This window comes from Oryx dammah, unplaced genomic scaffold, assembly GCF_014754425.2.
Source record: "Oryx dammah isolate SB20612 unplaced genomic scaffold, SCBI_Odam_1.1 HiC_scaffold_28, whole genome shotgun sequence".
Taxonomy (NCBI): Eukaryota; Metazoa; Chordata; class Mammalia; order Artiodactyla; family Bovidae; genus Oryx; species Oryx dammah.
In genome coordinates this window covers 103,524,089-103,540,494 of record NW_024070212.1, presented here as the reverse complement: position 1 = coordinate 103,540,494, position 16,406 = coordinate 103,524,089, and the positions used below count along the sequence as shown (strand labels likewise).

General features: G+C 40.3%; 1 protein-coding gene across 2 annotated transcripts in view; it reads left to right on the top strand.

Annotated features, from left to right (window-relative positions):
- The window catches only part of SMAP2 (small ArfGAP2), a 47,823-nt gene that overhangs the window by 15,466 nt on the left and 15,951 nt on the right, over nucleotides 1–16,406 (top strand). The window lies entirely within an intron of this gene.

Sequence of the window (16,406 nt, the reverse complement as noted above, 5' to 3'; positions counted from 1 at the left end):
TGTGTGTGATTCTTTTCCATTATAGCTCATTAAAGATATGAATATAGTTCCTTGTGCTATACAGTAGGTTCTTGTTTATCTTATGTAGAGTAGTGTGTATTTGTTAATCCTGGGGCTTTCCAGGTGGCTCAGTGATAAAGAATTTGCCAGTTAAGCAGGAGATGCAGGTTCAATCCTTGCGTCAGGAAGATCCCCTGGAGAAGGAAATGGCAATCCACTACAATATTCTTGCCTAGGAAATCCCCTGGACAGAGGAGCCTGGCGGGCTACCATCCATGGGGTCACAGAAGAGTCAGACACAACTGAGCGGCTGAGCATACACTTTATATTTGTCCCCAGGGCCGTCTTTTTCTCATCTCTTTTCAGTCCACAGTCTTGACTAGGCTGGGTGCAGAACGATGCTGTTTGCTGGTCGGGGTGGAGCGCGCTCTGTGAGCATCCTTGCTGGGATGTTCTGGGATCCCAGAGCCGTGACACTTGAGCCTGTGGCAGGCTCTGTGTCCCATTCCAGCTGAGCCTCTGTGGGAGTAATTGGCCACATGGAGCCTTCAAGCCAAACAATTGTTTGTACTGAGATAGGCTCACTGTTTAGCTCCTAATGAAATAATCTCCTTCCTGCCCCCAGTGAAAGCAGCTCTTTTTTATTTCCTCCCTCCCCTTTTCAGAGAAGCCTTGCCTCAGCTACCACTCTTCTGGCTTATTCATAAATGCTTTAAGCAGGGTCTTTGTGTAGAGGAAATTAGCTAGAGCCAAAATATCCTGGCTAACCGGGATACAAGGAACATTAAGGATACCCTTCTTCCTAATTTTCTGTGTAGGATATTTAAGTCACCTTTGTGTGGTTCAATAATAAGGGATTCAAACCTCAGGTCCACAGAGGAGAAATACTCATACTAGGTTTTTTAAAAGTTGTTACCTAAAGGAGCTGACAAAATAGAAACATATAAAACCCAGCAACAGAAAAACTGTAGATGAGGGCCATAGGAGTTCTGAGAGAGCCAGAATAGGAAGGAAAAAAGCCTTGCTGGAGAAAGTGGATGGAGCAAGATTTTCACAAAATGATGTTTTGCAAGTAATAGCTCACGTGGAGTTGTTGGGAGATATATTAAGTTCATCCAGAAAGTATAAGTAATCCGGTTTTCCTTACTTGTCAAAACGGAGAACCTCCAAAATGTAAATCCAGGAAAGAGAATCCGCAGGTAGAGATGAAAAGGTGTCCAAGTGACCCCAGCGTGTACTGCTTCTCTTTCCGTTGTTGTATGCTTCTCCTGGATTATTAATGCTCTCAGCACACTGCTGCCTCTGCTCTAAAGCTCTGGCTTGTACATAGACACAGATTATTTCCTTTGATTCTTTGCTCTTAGCCCTGTTTGCACCATTCAGTACTCTGAGTACAAAGAGGGAGCAAAAATGAGAACTTACCACAAATATATGAAATTGAAAAACAGTCACTGTTTGAAAGTTTAATTGCTGATCCTGCCTCGACTTGTTCCCAGTCCATGTTCAGCTTCATAATCCTGAAGTTGCTCGCCTTAGTTTATAAACTGTAGATTCTTAATTGCCTTGCTTGATTTTTTTTTTTCATCAACATCAGGCCCTCCTCCATGGGAAAGGTGCTATTTAAGGACCCACCACCAGGAATTTTCTCTCTAGAGAGCTCAACCCAGAGGATAAAGCCAAACTAGCCTTTTGTGCTGCTGCTGCTCACTTAAGGCTCTTTTACTCATTTCTTAGCGGATAGAGAAATCCAGGCCTCTTCCTAAGGTTACTGGCATAGTCAGAGACCTGATCCTGCAGGCAGATCTCAAGATTCTCCAGAAAGAGAGGGTCTTCCTACTTGGAGGCCCAGCACTGTGTACCCACAACTTTCCTACTGGCTTGTCGTGGGAGCATTTATTTAAAAAGAACTATGAACATACTGTTTTTGTTTTTTTAAGAAGGGAAAACTTTTATTTTGTTGGCGTAAAATTTTAAAAAATTTAAACAGCAAAGCATATGCTAAACAAAATAACAGGTTAAAGAGAAATTTAAAAATTAAGAAACAAAAGTTGCAGAATGAGTTCTCCTAATCTATGCATTTATGGCTAAACCAATAAAAATAGTATTGCTTTTAGCTGGGGATGTTGTTTTGTTTTTATATTCTTTTAAAAACCAACCAAAATTTTTTGTGATAAATATTGTTACTTTTATAGATTTTTAATAACAGCTTATTGCACTTCTTGTATTGTTTCAAATGCCTCCACCCGGTCATATCAAGCTTCAATTAATGAACTAAGTGATAGAGGGTCTTTTATTGCAGCCAAAGTACAACAGTTATACTATCTAATTCTAGAGAGTCCAATAAAGTAGGACTACTATGTTCTTAAGCATTGTATTGGGCTTCCCAAGTGGCTTTGTCGTTAAGAATCTGCTTGCCAGTGCAGGGGACGCTGATTTGACCCCTGGTTGGAGATGATCCTTTGGAGAAGGAAATACCAACCCATTCCAGTATTCTTGCCTGGGAAATCCTATGGACAGAGGAAGCTGGCAGACTATAGTCCATAGGGTCACAAAGAGTCACACACGACTTAGCAACTAACAACAACAAGCATTATATTAAATCCTATCTTAGAAATTATCATAAGAACAAATGTAGCATCAATTGAATAACAGCCATTAAGTTAAAAGAGAGAAAACAAGGTGACTTTTGAAGAGAGGAAGCATAGACAGATGTCCTGCTGTGGTTGTGGATATTGAGGACGTGGCTGCTGTGGGATTAAAGCCAGACCTGACCCTGGGTCCCTCAGCCCTCGGGCTTTAACTCCTCCTTCCCTGGGAACCTGATGAAAGAGAGGGCTGCCCTGACCTCTCTGGCCTCTGCTTGCTGATTAGCAAGGCAGAGGAGTCCTGGGTTGAGGGTGGGGTGGGGGGCAAGGTTGGGGGAAGCTAGAGTTTAAATTCTGCTTTGGCCCGTTTGTGTCTCCACTTCTTTTCTTAGCTCATTGAGCTTTCTCTCAGTCCACGGAGATGCCAGCCAACTTTGTTGACGATTTTTTTTCTCATGGGACATGATCCATCTTTGATAGAAGGAAGTGTTTCTTTCCAATTCTCTCTCGAGGTCTTCGGCCAGCTTTCTGTAGGAGTTGCGCTTCTGGTGTACACTGCTGCTGTTTTCGTACACTTTAGGAAGTTTCTTCTTTTTAAGTTTTTGTGGTTTAAAAAATTTTTTTTGAAAATTTGTTTACTTTTGGCTGTGCTGGGTCTTCACTGCTGCGTGTGGGCTCGTCGCAGCAAGCAGGGGCTACTCTCTAGCTGCGCATGGGCTTCTCACTGCTGTGGCTTCTCTTATTTCGGAGTGCGGGCTCTAGGGTGCTGGCCTCAGAAGTTGTGGTACACAGGGTTAGTTGGCTCCCAGGCATGTGGGATCTTCGCAGACCAGGGATCGAACCTGTGTCCCTGGCTGGCCTTGGCAGGCTGATTCTTAACTGCTGGACCCCCAGGGAAGTCCAGTTTCTTCTTGATTTCTAAGCAGTAAATTCCCTGTTTGATTACCTTTGAGCAAAGTTTCATTATATATTCTTGCTGCGGTTCAGTCAGTATTTCAAGTTTCAGCAGAAGCTTTTGAATTTCACTTTCAAGTTATGAATATTCAAATTGCAGAGAGGCTCGTTCAGTTTGGAAATTTCTCATTTGACTTGTAAGCTCTTTTTCATTTGATTGTCTTCACACAGTTTAAAAAATGTTCCTTGCTTTTCTCCTTCAAACCTTTTTAAGGAAATATTTAAGTAACAGCATAATGAGTTTCTTTGAATTTACTTCTGACTCATAGTCTAGGTGATCTCCATTTTCTGATCCATTTCTTTTCTTTTCTTTTTAAACTTTTTATTTTAAACTGGGGTATAGCCAATTAACAATGTTGTGATAGTTTCAGGTGAACAGTGAAGGGACTCAGTCATACACATACATGTCTCCATTCTCTCTCAAACTCCCCTCCCATTCAGGCTGCCACATGACATTGAGCAGAGTTCCATGTGCTGTAAGTAGGTCCTTGTTGGTTATCCACTTTAAATATAGGATCCATTCTTTTTGTGTAATTCCAAATTACTGTCATCCATAAAATCTCTAAAGAGAGCAGGGAAATTTATCCTATTTGTCACAGATTTTTAGCTGGCTCTTTTTATCATTTACAATCTATTTATCCATGTATTTGAGTTTTCAAGCATTTTTTCCCTTCTGTTCCCACACTCTTTGCCTCCATCATGCAACTTGTTGGGAAAGCCATCCTAGGTTTTTCTAGAATGAGTGTTTTCAACCATGCCATCCATTCTTTCCTTCTGAAGTTATGCATTCTTCTGAGATGCTTTTAGGGTGTTTTTGCACCAGTCACTAGGGTTTGGAGAGATTTTGATATATCTTTGAGTGGCCATGTATGTCCTTGAAAGCAAGCCACCATTATTCTGTATAATGAAAGTTTAGGGGGCTCACGTTTAGTTCTTTTTAGAGAAAATCTACTGTGTCCTCAAGTAAAGAGGTGGACCTGTTTAGATTTTTATTACATTTTGCCATACTCAGTGTTTGTAGTAGCAGAGGACTGGGCTCCAGTGGAGGGAAGCATCAACTTGTGTGAGAGTCTTCATCCTGGCAGATGTTTTGGCCAGCTCTTTCCCTCTCCTTAGAATGTATCAGCTCTCTACTATGAAAACAACCATAGCATCAGATACCAGAACTTCCCAGGGGAACCCCAGGAGACTCGGGCTTTGTCTCAAGTTTTCAGAGAGCACCACTAGCAGTACTGCACAGCTGCTGCTCCAGGACTGGCTGAAAAGAGACCTCTGTGGGGGTTGAAGACCTTCTGGGCAGAATCAGGGACTTACCTTGTCTAGGAAGCAGTCCCACAGTCTGCCTCAAATCAGAAAAAGGTGTCTGTGGGTAGGAGTTACCCTCTCAAATTTTTCTGTGTGCTGGAACTTGGCAACTGGCAGCTGCACACAGTTTTAGGGGAAGTGATGTCTTTGTTGGTGTACAGAAGAGAGAAAAGGAGTAAAAGGCCCAAATCATGGAAGAATTTAAGCCACATTTAGAAGTTTGGAGTTCAGTTAACAGTAGGGGTGTAAATTACATGTCTTTGAATGGGGCAGTGATATCATTAGAACGTACCTTGGCAGAATGTCCTTTTCAAAGCCAAACAAACAATAAAGTTCAAACTTGGACCTGGTGCTTTCCCTTCTGAAGTATTCTGGGAAGTAGAGTTGAGTAATAATGGTACAGGTTGGTTGATTTGGGAGTTTGGAAGTTCTTTAGTACTAGAAATACCACCTGAGTGTACGTTACCATCCACTGATGGGGTAGCCAGAAAGGAAGAGTTAGTGCCTAAGCCACAGTAAATCCCTGCCGTCTAATAATAAAATAAGGCAAATAAGCTAAATTTGCTGAAAGTTAACTGCCCTTCCTTCCGTCTTTTCACAGTAGTTTAATGAGTTTCGGAGATGCAGTTACTACCTTTAGGCCATAGCTTTGTGGCTAGCTAAATAACATGAGACGTGTACAAGTATGTTATTGGACTAGTTCTCAGCAAGGACTGGTTTTCCTAGGCTTTAAAGAAGATAGATAGCCAGTGTGTGAAGAAGCTGAGAAAGTTGCCGCACCCAGCTGTCGACAGGTGCCTTGTTTTAGCTCTGGCCCTTTGACTGCTTTATTGTTTTAGACTTATTCCTTTCTGTAGGCTCTTTTTCAGTTATATTTAACTTTTTGTATCACCACCCCGCCTCCAGAGCAAAGTCAAGGCTGTTGTTTTGTCTCTAAGCAAGCTCTGCTTAACAACAAGAGAAAGATGAAGAATGTCTCCTCCTTTTTTCCTCTCTAGTCCCCAGTCTGCTTCCCTGCTGACTTCCTAGTGTTGCAAGCTTTAATGTCTTTAGAGAAGGACCATTTTAAGTTAGCTACTGAAACGGGTTGACATGTAGATTGACTGCTTATTTCATCAGTGATTGCTCAGCAGTGTTCTGCTTCACTCACCACCTTTTCCTGGTTACCTGGTAGGAGGATAGTGTTGCTTTGCTTCATTTCCATGGATGACATAGCAGTTTGTTTGCGTTGTCTGTCCTGTCGTTGACCTCCTGGATTAAGTTGGTTCAACTGGCTTGTATTTTGGTTGAGTGTAGAATAGCTCCTCTCTCTAGAATCTCCACACCTCTATCTTTATCTTACATTTATTGTTATTTTATATAAATATGGGAGGAGTGTAAAAGCAGCACCAGGAGGTTAAAAATGGTAAGAAGGCAGATTAATGGGACTCAGTATAAAGAAGACATCACTAATATTCAGTGCCATCCAGCAGTAAAATGGCCTTCCATTCTGGGAGGAACCAGATGGAAGGATCTCAGTAACTAATGAGAAGTTTAGACTCAGTGACTTTTTCTTCCCTTTTTAAAAAAATAATGTATTTATTTATTTATTTGGCTTTTCTGGGTCATACTTGTGGCATGTGAGATCTAGTTCCCTAACCAGAAATCAAACCCCGCCCCCACCCCTGCCCCGGTTGGGAGCACAGAGTCTTAGCCACTGGACCACCAGGGAAGTCCCGAGACTCAATGACTTCTAATGTTCTTCCCACCTCTGATTTTCCCATTTTTCAATTCCTTGGTATAGTATTTTCCTTTATTCTCTAATCAGTCTCAGAAATCTTTCAATTTGTTTTGTCTCAAACATTTAAAAAGCGTTAACTTCTTATTTCAAAAATGTGAATGTGGACAGTGTCTCTTTTTGACAGAAGGAAACGACATTTTTGCAAGATGAACCAGGTGGAAAGGGACTGACTTCTCTTGCAGAACGATCTGAGAGCAGAGGTTGATTGAGTAAGCTCTTGGTCTGGCCTCATGGTTCCTTAAAATGTTTGTGCTTACAGAAGTTCAAAGTAACTGTTTATTGTTATTTTGGCATAGGGAACTAGGTGAATTCTCTTTTGGGTAGATGGAAATAGGCTGGTAAACATACCTCCTAGTAGCCCTATGTAATTTCTCCAAGATGCCACTGGTGTTTATGTGTATTCTTCTTTGTAGTAAATCAGGGGTTGAAGGGATATAATGAATGGAACTGAGATAACTAGCATTCAGTTCAGTTCAGCTGCTCAGTTGTGTCCGACTCTTTGCGACTCCATAAACCGCAGCATCCCAGGCCTCCCTGTCCATCACCAACTCCCGGAGTCCACCCAAACCCATGTCCATCGAGTCGGTGATGCCATCCAACATCTCATCCTCTGTCGTCCCCTTCTCCTGCCCTCAATCTTTCCCAGCATCAGGGTCTTTTCAAATGAGTCAGCTCTTCACATCAGGTGGCCAAAGTACTGGAGTTTCAGCTTCAACATCAGCCCTTCCAATGAACACCCAGGACTGATCTCCTTTAGGATGGACTGGTTGGATCTCCTTGCAGTCCAAGGGACTCTCAAGAGTCTTCTCCAACACCATAGTTCAAAAGCATCAATTCTTCAGCGCTCAGCTTTCTTTATAGTCCAACTCTCACATCCATACATGACCACTGGAAAAACCATAGCCTTGACTAGACAGACCTTTGTTGACCAAGTAATGTCTCTGCTTTTCAATATGCTGTTTAGGTTGGTAATAACTTTCCTTCCAAGGAGTAAGCATCTTTTAATTTCATGGCTGCAATCACCATCTGCAGTGATTTTGGAGCCCAGAAAAATAAAGTCAGCCACTGTTTTCACTGTTTCCCCATGTATTTGCTATGAAGTGATGGGACCGGATGCTATGATCTTTGTTTTCTGAATGTTGAGCTTTAAGCCAACTTTTTCACTCTCCTCTTTCACTTTCATCAAGAGGCTCTTTCGTGCTTCACTTTCTGCCATAAGGGTGGTGTCATCTGCATATCTGAAGTTATTGATATTTCTCCTGGCAGTCTTGATTATAGCTTGTGCTTCATCCAGCCCAGCGTTTCTTATGATGTACTCTGCATATAAGTTAAATAAGCAGGGTGACAATATACAGCCTTGATGTACTCCTTTTCCTATTTGGAACCAGTCTGTTGTTCCATGTCCAGTTCTAACTGTTGCTTCCTGACCTGCATACAGGTTTCTCAAGAGGCAGGTCAGGTGGTCTGGGATTCCCATCTCTTTCAGAATTTTCCACAGTTTATTGTGATCCACACAGTCAAAGGCTTTGGCATAGTCAATAAAGCAGAAATAGATGTTTTTCTGGAACTCTCTTGCTTTTTCCATGATCCAGCGGATGTTGGCAATTTGATCTCTGGTTCCTCTGCCTTTTCTAAAACCAGCTTGAACATCAGGAAGTTCACGGTTCACGTATTGCTGAAGCCTGGCTTGGAGAATTTTGAGCATTACTTTACTAGCGTGTGAGATGAGTGCAATTGTGGGGTATTTTGAGCATTCTTTGGCATTGCCTTTCTTTGGGATTGGAATTGTTCTTAAGACAAATATGGCCTCTTCTTTGCTTTGACTCCAATTTCATGTTGCAGTTAATGACAGGCCAAGTCCAAGAGAAACTGAGCTCTATTTTTCAGACCAGAACATGTTGATGGAGCTTCTTTCTTATGTGTCTATCACATTTCAATGTCAGTCATAGGTTTCATGAATTGAATTTGATCTCATATTTTTAGATTCATCAAGACATCTTTGTATGTTAGCTCACATTACACTTTCAGAACCACTGAATTTCCAACAGGAAGGGATCAGCCAGTAGAACTATAGTAGCAGGAAGACCTTTATAGTTCATGGTTTACCCTACCCGCTGCGCAGGAATCATTCCTCTGCCTCCCTGAGAGTTGATCATCCAGCCTCTTCTTGGACACTTACTCTTATTGGTATCCCACTATTTCTGGATATGCTCCATTTGCTTTCACACAAGCTTAATCATGAGTTAGGAAATCCTTCCCCAGAGTGTGCCGAAATCAACTTCTACTCATTGGTGCTGGTGCTGCCTTTGGCGCCCCAGCAAAGTAACCTAATCCCTTTCCTGTGTAAAATCTTGGCCTTGCAGGTGTTTGAAAACTTCTCCCTTCATTTTGCAAAACAGGAAAAAATGGTATGCTTTTTATCTTGCTAATTGGTGACTTCATTTACCAAACAAAGTACATTTTGCATGTACTGCTTGCAAGCACTGTGCTAGATGTTTGGGATAAATAATGATGAGATGAGGTCGTTGCCTTCCAGAGCTGATAGTCTATTTAGGGCAAGAGAGTCTTATAAGCAACTAACTGTAATAAGATATTCAGTTTGGGAAGAGCAAAGCATGCAGCCATAACGAAGGTCAAGATTTATTCCCTTGATGGCCTCGCAGAAAGAGGTGCCATTGGACTAAACTTTGGAGTTTGTCCAGCGGGGAATAAGGGAGAAAGCCATTCCAGGTAGGAACAAGGTGTAGTCAAAGAGAGGCATGCATGAGTCATGACATATTTCAGAATGATGACTTGCGCATCCTGCATGAAGCATGGGCTCTGAAAGGGCTTTACTGTCATGCTAAGGTGTTTCAACTTCTCCTGCAGACACTAAGGAGTCATGGATGGCTGTGTTATTTTGTTTTTAAAATACCTCTACTGTTTTTTCTCATTGCAAAAGTAATACAAGTTCCTTGCAAATAAGTCAGAGAATATATAAAAAAATAGGAAAACAAATATTTCACAATCCCACTACCCAGAAATATTAAATAGCTTCTAGTACTTTACATAGATTCTTGTAGAGATTTTCTTCTGTACATACATATACATTTATTCACATCCTTAAAAATGGTTTGATTTGTTCTGTGTATACTGTTTAAAATCAGGTTTTGTCACTCCAGTGTTCTGTTCTTGCCTGGGAAGTCTCATGGACAGAGTAACCTGGCAGGCTATAGTCCGTGGCATCACAAAGAGTCAGACACAACTTAGCAGCTGAACAGCAGCACACAGTCAGGCAGATTGTGATTTGGGGAAATAGTTCTTAATGGAAATGTGGCATAAAATGGAAAGTGAAGTGACCTAGCAATATGGAATATAGAATTTGGTAAGAAAATTTGTGTATAGAATAATAGCTGCAAATATTCAAACAATGAAGTCCATGGCTAAGGGGAAAAGAAAATCGGATTTTATATAATTAATAAAACTTGTATATGTTTCTGTATTAAATAAAGAACTACAACTTTTTCCCCTAATTTTATAGTGACATCATAGTTCTTTTATGTAATCTGTTGATATTTTTTGTTAGAACACAAATATTTTTTGAGAACATTCTTAATGTATTTCTTTCTGTATTTAACCTGTTGTTTCCCTGATGAATTCTTACAAGGGGGGAAAAGGAGGGAAGGAGGGTTCAAAGGATTTGCTTACTTCTGATTAATTTTTAACCAAATTTTGCTTCCCTGCTATGTGCTAGCAACTGTGCTCTGTGCTGGGAATGTGACAGTGAACAGCACAGATCTGCCTGCTCTTGTGGCGCTTATAATTTAGTGGAGAAGACATGTTTAGCAATCACACAGATAAATACATGATAAAGTATGGTACAACTGAGAAAAAAACAAGGGGAAGTGAAAGTTTCTAACCTTTAAAAAGTCCTTATTTCTAGAGATATATACCAAAGTATATATAGATGGAATGGTATGATATTTGGGGTTTGCTTCAAAATATTCCAGGGTTGAGACTTGAGTATGTGGAAGTATAGCTAAAATAAGATTGGCCAGGGGTTGATAATTGCTGAAGCTGCTGGTTAATTACACTCAGCTTGTTTGAAATTTTCCATAATGAAATGTAAAAGCCAGAAGAGAAGATGGAAATGAGAATATAATCTGGTTTAACTTGAGGGACTGAGGAAAAGCTCTTTTGAGGAGGAAACTTTTCAGCTGAGACCTTAATGATATATGGGCATTGACCAGGCTATGAGGAATGGATGGTGCTTTGGGAAAGAGCTTTTTAGGCGGTGGGAGTGACTTGTACAAAGGCCAAAAGCCCTAAGTAAGGAACATGTTGGTGTTTTGAGGAAATGAAAGAAGGCTGGTGTGACTGGAGCTGAAAAGCTGGGCCAGATCATGTAAGTCCTTGGAGACATGCTAAGGATTTTGTACTTTAATCCAACCACCCTAGAAAGCTTTTAAGCAACTGAGTGACAGGGTCACATTTGCTTCTTTAAGAGCTCAATCTGGCATATGGGAAAAGAATCTAAAAAATAGTAGATATATGTATATATATAACAGATTCATTTTACTCTATACCTGAACTGTGGTGTTGGAGAAGACTCTTGAGAGTCCCTTGGACTGCAAGGAGATCCAACCAGTCCATCCTAAAGGAGATCAGTCCTGGGTGTTCATTGGAAGGGCTGATGTTGAAGCTGAAACACTAGTACTTTGGCCACCTGATGTGAAGAGCTGACTCATTTGAAAAGACCCTGATGGTGGGAAAGATTGAAGGCAGGAGGAGAAGGGGACAACAGAGGATGAGATGGTTGGATGGCATCACCGACTTGATGGACTTGGGTTTGGGTGGACTCCGGGAGTTGGTGATGGACAAGGAGGCCTGGGATGCTGCGATTCATGGGGTTGCAAAGAGTCAGACACGACTGAGCGACTGAACTGAGCTGAAACTAACACAACATTGTAAATCAACCACATTAAAAATAAAATTAAAGAAGAGTTCAAGCTGGCTGTTTCACAGAGAATGGTTTTTGGTTTGGTTTGGAGGAGAGAGGAATATAAAAGTGAGAGACATTCATTAGGAGGTTATTGCACTAGTCCAAGAGATCTGGTAGGTTTGAATTAGAGAAATAATGTTGCAGATGGACAGGAAACACCGATTTGAGAGAGATTTGGTCTTGGTGATGCTGTAGAGATGGTGGTTGAAGGAGAGAGGTATAAATGAGCTATGAATTTTTGACTGCTGCATTTGATTGAATGGAGGTTAAATGGAGATGAATGGATCAAGATGGAGAAGAATGGAGACAGAAGATTTTGTGGCAAGAGACTGAGAGTTCAGTTTGGAATATACTATTCAGAAAACTTGCACCAATTTACACTTTCACCTCTATGTTTACAACTATGTGAAAAGTTTATATTTGGGGCCTGATATGTATAGTTTTGTGTTTAGAGAGATTATTCTAGTGGGAAACTGGAGACCAATTGGTTGTTAGTCCATGAGCTCTTTGAATTAGGGAATCTCATCTTCACTTGTCTCTGCCTTTATATTCCTGGTACCTAGCAGGCAGAGTATTTGGCACATAAAAGGTACTCCGTGAAAAATGAAAGTCGCTTAATGTCCAACTCTTTGCAACCCCATGGACTGTAGCCTGCCAGGCTCTTTTGCACATGTAATTCTCCAGGCAAGAATACTGGAGTGAGTAGCAGTTCCCTTCTCCAGGGGATCTTCTCAACCCAGAGATCAAAGCCAGGTTTCCCACATTGCAGGTGGATTCTTTACCATCTTCTCAATAAATAATATTAAAAGAATAAATGCTTAACACAACATTGTAAATCAATTATTTTTCAATAAAAACATTTTAAAAGCTCCAACAAGAAAAAAATCTTATGCCATTAAAAAAGAGAGAATGAATGCTTATGGGTGAGATAGGAGAAGGTCTAGGTAGAAATGGATAGTTTCTGGGAAAGTTTCCAAGGTAGATTCAACAGGGCTTGAATGGAAGATGGAAGAGAGTTTCTCTCTCTTCCTGGACGCTTCCTGTTGAGCTATTCAACAGCTCCAGGGTGCTGGCAGGTCTAATTATGGGTAACCATCGATTTAGCAATTTTCTTTTTCACCTCAACATTTATTTTTTGGAACTCTACAAGTTAGAGATTCATGATCTATAATTATTATAATAGTGACTTCAAGCTATCTGTAAGTCTAGTTCTCTTCTCTCTGCTGATTTCTCAAGCCCAGACAGAACACTTCTAGGCCCAGCAGCTCTTGTGATGAGGGAAATTTTAGCAGCAAGAAAAATTTACAGCCAAGTATCAGTAGTTAACTCAGTTATGCAGAAGGCATCCAGTAGTTGAATGTAAATTGGATTTACTTATATGCTTTCCATTTTACAAATGGAGAAATAAACACTCGAGATACTTGTTAGAAGGTGTGAAAATAGTTAGGGTAAGGCCAGATTTCCCTGATACTGGGCTGGTACTTATTAGAGCCGATATCTTGACAGATTAGCCAAATCCAAATACTTTCTTTATTTTTACTGATCTCTTATTGCAGAGTGATTATTTGTTAATTTTAATATTGCTTAATGCTTCCTGAGCCCGCTCATAGGCCCCTGTTGAATATGTTCACTTAACCATGACTTTGTGCTAATCACTACCCAGTTTATGTCACTATCTATCCTCTTTGCTTTCAAAACAGTTCAGAATATTGTCTCTCAGAGTCTCTTTCTATTTTCAACTTCAAAATATCTTTTGTATATTTTCTCCTTGGTGGCCATGACCAGTGTGTATGGAACAACTGGATTATCTTTGCCTATAATGCCGTGTTCCAGTAGGTTGGCCTGTAGCAGCAATACAGGGTACTGTGTAATCCAGACAGGTCAAATAGTCGTCAGCTTCTCGTCTTCCTTCGTGTGTGTAGTGGAGGCATGTGTGGACACAAAGGCAGAGTTGGGGTGTATAACAGAAAAGGGGAACAGGTGGGGGTTTAGGTAATACATTTCAAGGAATATTTGGGGGGAGACTTAGAAAACTGCCTAAAATTTCTTGTTTTCTAGAGGACTTTGAAAGTGTATCGAGGGTAAATTTCTTCTTTCTGCTATTCAGTCAATTGATTCTGGTTCTGACGTTTTAGGACTGGAACTCATATTCCTGTCTAACAAGAGCATTCTGTGGTCTTGCATAGTGTTGGTATAGACATATGAATGCGTTAACATGCCGTTATCGATGAAAGTAGATGAACGGGAAGTGGGTTCCAGAAATCTCACTCTATACCATGTTCTTATATGTAGCTCTCTTTTGTTATTATTCCTCCATAGTCTCAGCATGTGAGGTGGATATTACTGTACACATTTTGAAGATGAGGAAACTGAGGCCTAGGAGGTTTCAGTGTCTCTCTGAAGGTCACGCAGCTAATTGTTATTGAAGCTGACCTTCAAACCTCAGTTTTTTCCTGGCTGCAAAGATTATACTTGCAATAACAACACCATTTCCCCATATTTTCAGCCATATAAGTAACTGTCTCTCGTGTCTTTTCCTTTTCTCTAATTTCGGAATCCTGTATGGAGGATAAAGTTACAGCTTAATAAATCCAGCACCATAAAACTAAAGGAAGCTGAGTGTCTGAGATGGAACAGCCCATATTTCACTGGGAAAAGGTCGTAGGAGGGATGTGGGAGTGGGGCAAAGGAGGCTTTCCTTTGACTTTTCGTGAAAATATTATTGCCTGTTTCTATACGGAGGCCTTGTTAGCAGCTTCAGAATATCAGGATTTAGTCCTGTATTCCTCAGAGACCTTATACTCTAGAATGGGATCTGGAGAAATTCCCAGTTGTGACAGTGGCTTTGATGTTTGGGAATCACCTTCTCCAGACTTAAGGTCAGAAAGCAAATAGTCTAACACTCCACAGCTAACTTTTAATTCGTGTTTTTGGCTTCTGATTTTGTTAGCAAACAGGTACAATTTAACTGTCTTATCATGAGTTCTAGAATCTAGAGCAGAGGGAAAATGGTAAAGAGACATGAACTGTTGACTTTTGGTCCCACTTTTAATTGTGTATAATTTTGATTTATCTTGAGTTACCTTATAAAAACTGAAATAGACCCACAGTACCCTAAGGAATCTCATTTCCATCTATTTAGGTTTTCCATTTTGTGTTTATGTAACTCACCGCCATTGAAAGAAGTGTGTGGATCATGTGTGTGCTTGTTAGTTACATGGCAGATCTACTGTGCAAATCTGGGGATTTGAAGGGACTGAAGGTCTTTTTAGAAGATAAACCTGAGTGTATCAAGATTATTATAGCAGGAAGAGGGTATTGCAATAAAATTTCAGGCAGAGAACGCCACCTGGTGGTTGTAAGGAGAACTTGAGCCTTCTGTATTTTCAGTTTTTAACCATAATATCTGAGTGATATCTTTATCTAGAAATTACCTTATTTATAATAGCTGCTGATTCAAATTTCTAAAAATAATTTTTTTCCATATAACTCTAGCATTCCTTCATTGAAACTTCTGTCAAGGAATCTAGAGAAATGGTACTGAAGAATTTATTTACAGGGCAGCAGTGGAGAAACAAAATTAGAGAATAGACTTATGGACATGGGGAGAGGGGAGGAGAGGCTGAAATGTATGGAGAGAGTAACATGGAAACTTACATCACCATATGTGAAATAGATAGCCAACGAGAATTTGCTGTATGGCTCAGGAAACTCAAACAGGGCCTCTGTATCAACCTAGAGGGGTGGGATGGGGCGGGAGATGGTAGGGAGGTTCAAAAGGGAGGTAATATATGTAGACCTATGGCTGATTCATATTGAGGTTTGACAGAAAACAACAAAATTCTGTAAAGCAATTATCCTTCAGTAAAAAGATAAATTAAAAAAAAAAAAAAAAAAACTTCTGTCAAAACCCTCAGACTAACCACACCATTGTCTGTGTCCAGCAGAACCAAAACCTCGTATCCTTTTTTGTTCCAAATGCAGGTCCTGTTTATCTCTGTAGAAACCCAGTTAGTGTCTTTTCACTTCTTTTTCACAACCTCTAGCTCTTGACATCATGCTTCTTTTATGTGGTGAATTTCTGCCTACTGGAGTAGTGGCAAAAGAAATATTAGTCATTTTTCAATAGATCTTTGGCAGATGTCATATAAAAGTAAGTTGCTTTTACCCTGTATAAAAATTATGAAGAGGAGTTTGAAATTTTTCCAGAGTGATTATTAGGGTGAGCAAAGTTGGCAGGGGACGGGAGATTATGTAACATCTTATATTAAAATACATGTCTGAGATTTTTTTTTATTGCTATAAGCGTCTTTATTATATGGCAATTTTAAATCTAGATAGTGCTGTGGTTGGGTAAAGTAGGGACATTAGCCCTAGGGGGGGAAAGGATCCTATTAAGTGAATCTGGATGCATATTTTATAGTCCTGGTGGGGAGGGGAGGATAAACAGAGTTTTAAATTTCAGGCTTAGCTGCAAGCCGGCATGGTATGTCTGTATCTGTTTTCCTAGTAGGAAAACTGAATCCAGGTCTCACCACCATTAAAAAGTTTCTTGAGAGAGGGCTGTTCATGAAATATATTAAATAGAATGTGACATGACCTGCCACTGTTCTCCTGGGATTTTTAAAAACATAAGTAACAATATTATATTTGCAGTTCAACCTTTATGAGACTCTAAAAAAGCTATTGTTCCATACACAAATGCCCACATGTTATATATTTCTATGAAATGTCCAGAATTGGCAAATCTATAGAAAGAAAATGTAGATTTGTGGTTGCCAGGGGCTGGGGTCAGGGGAAT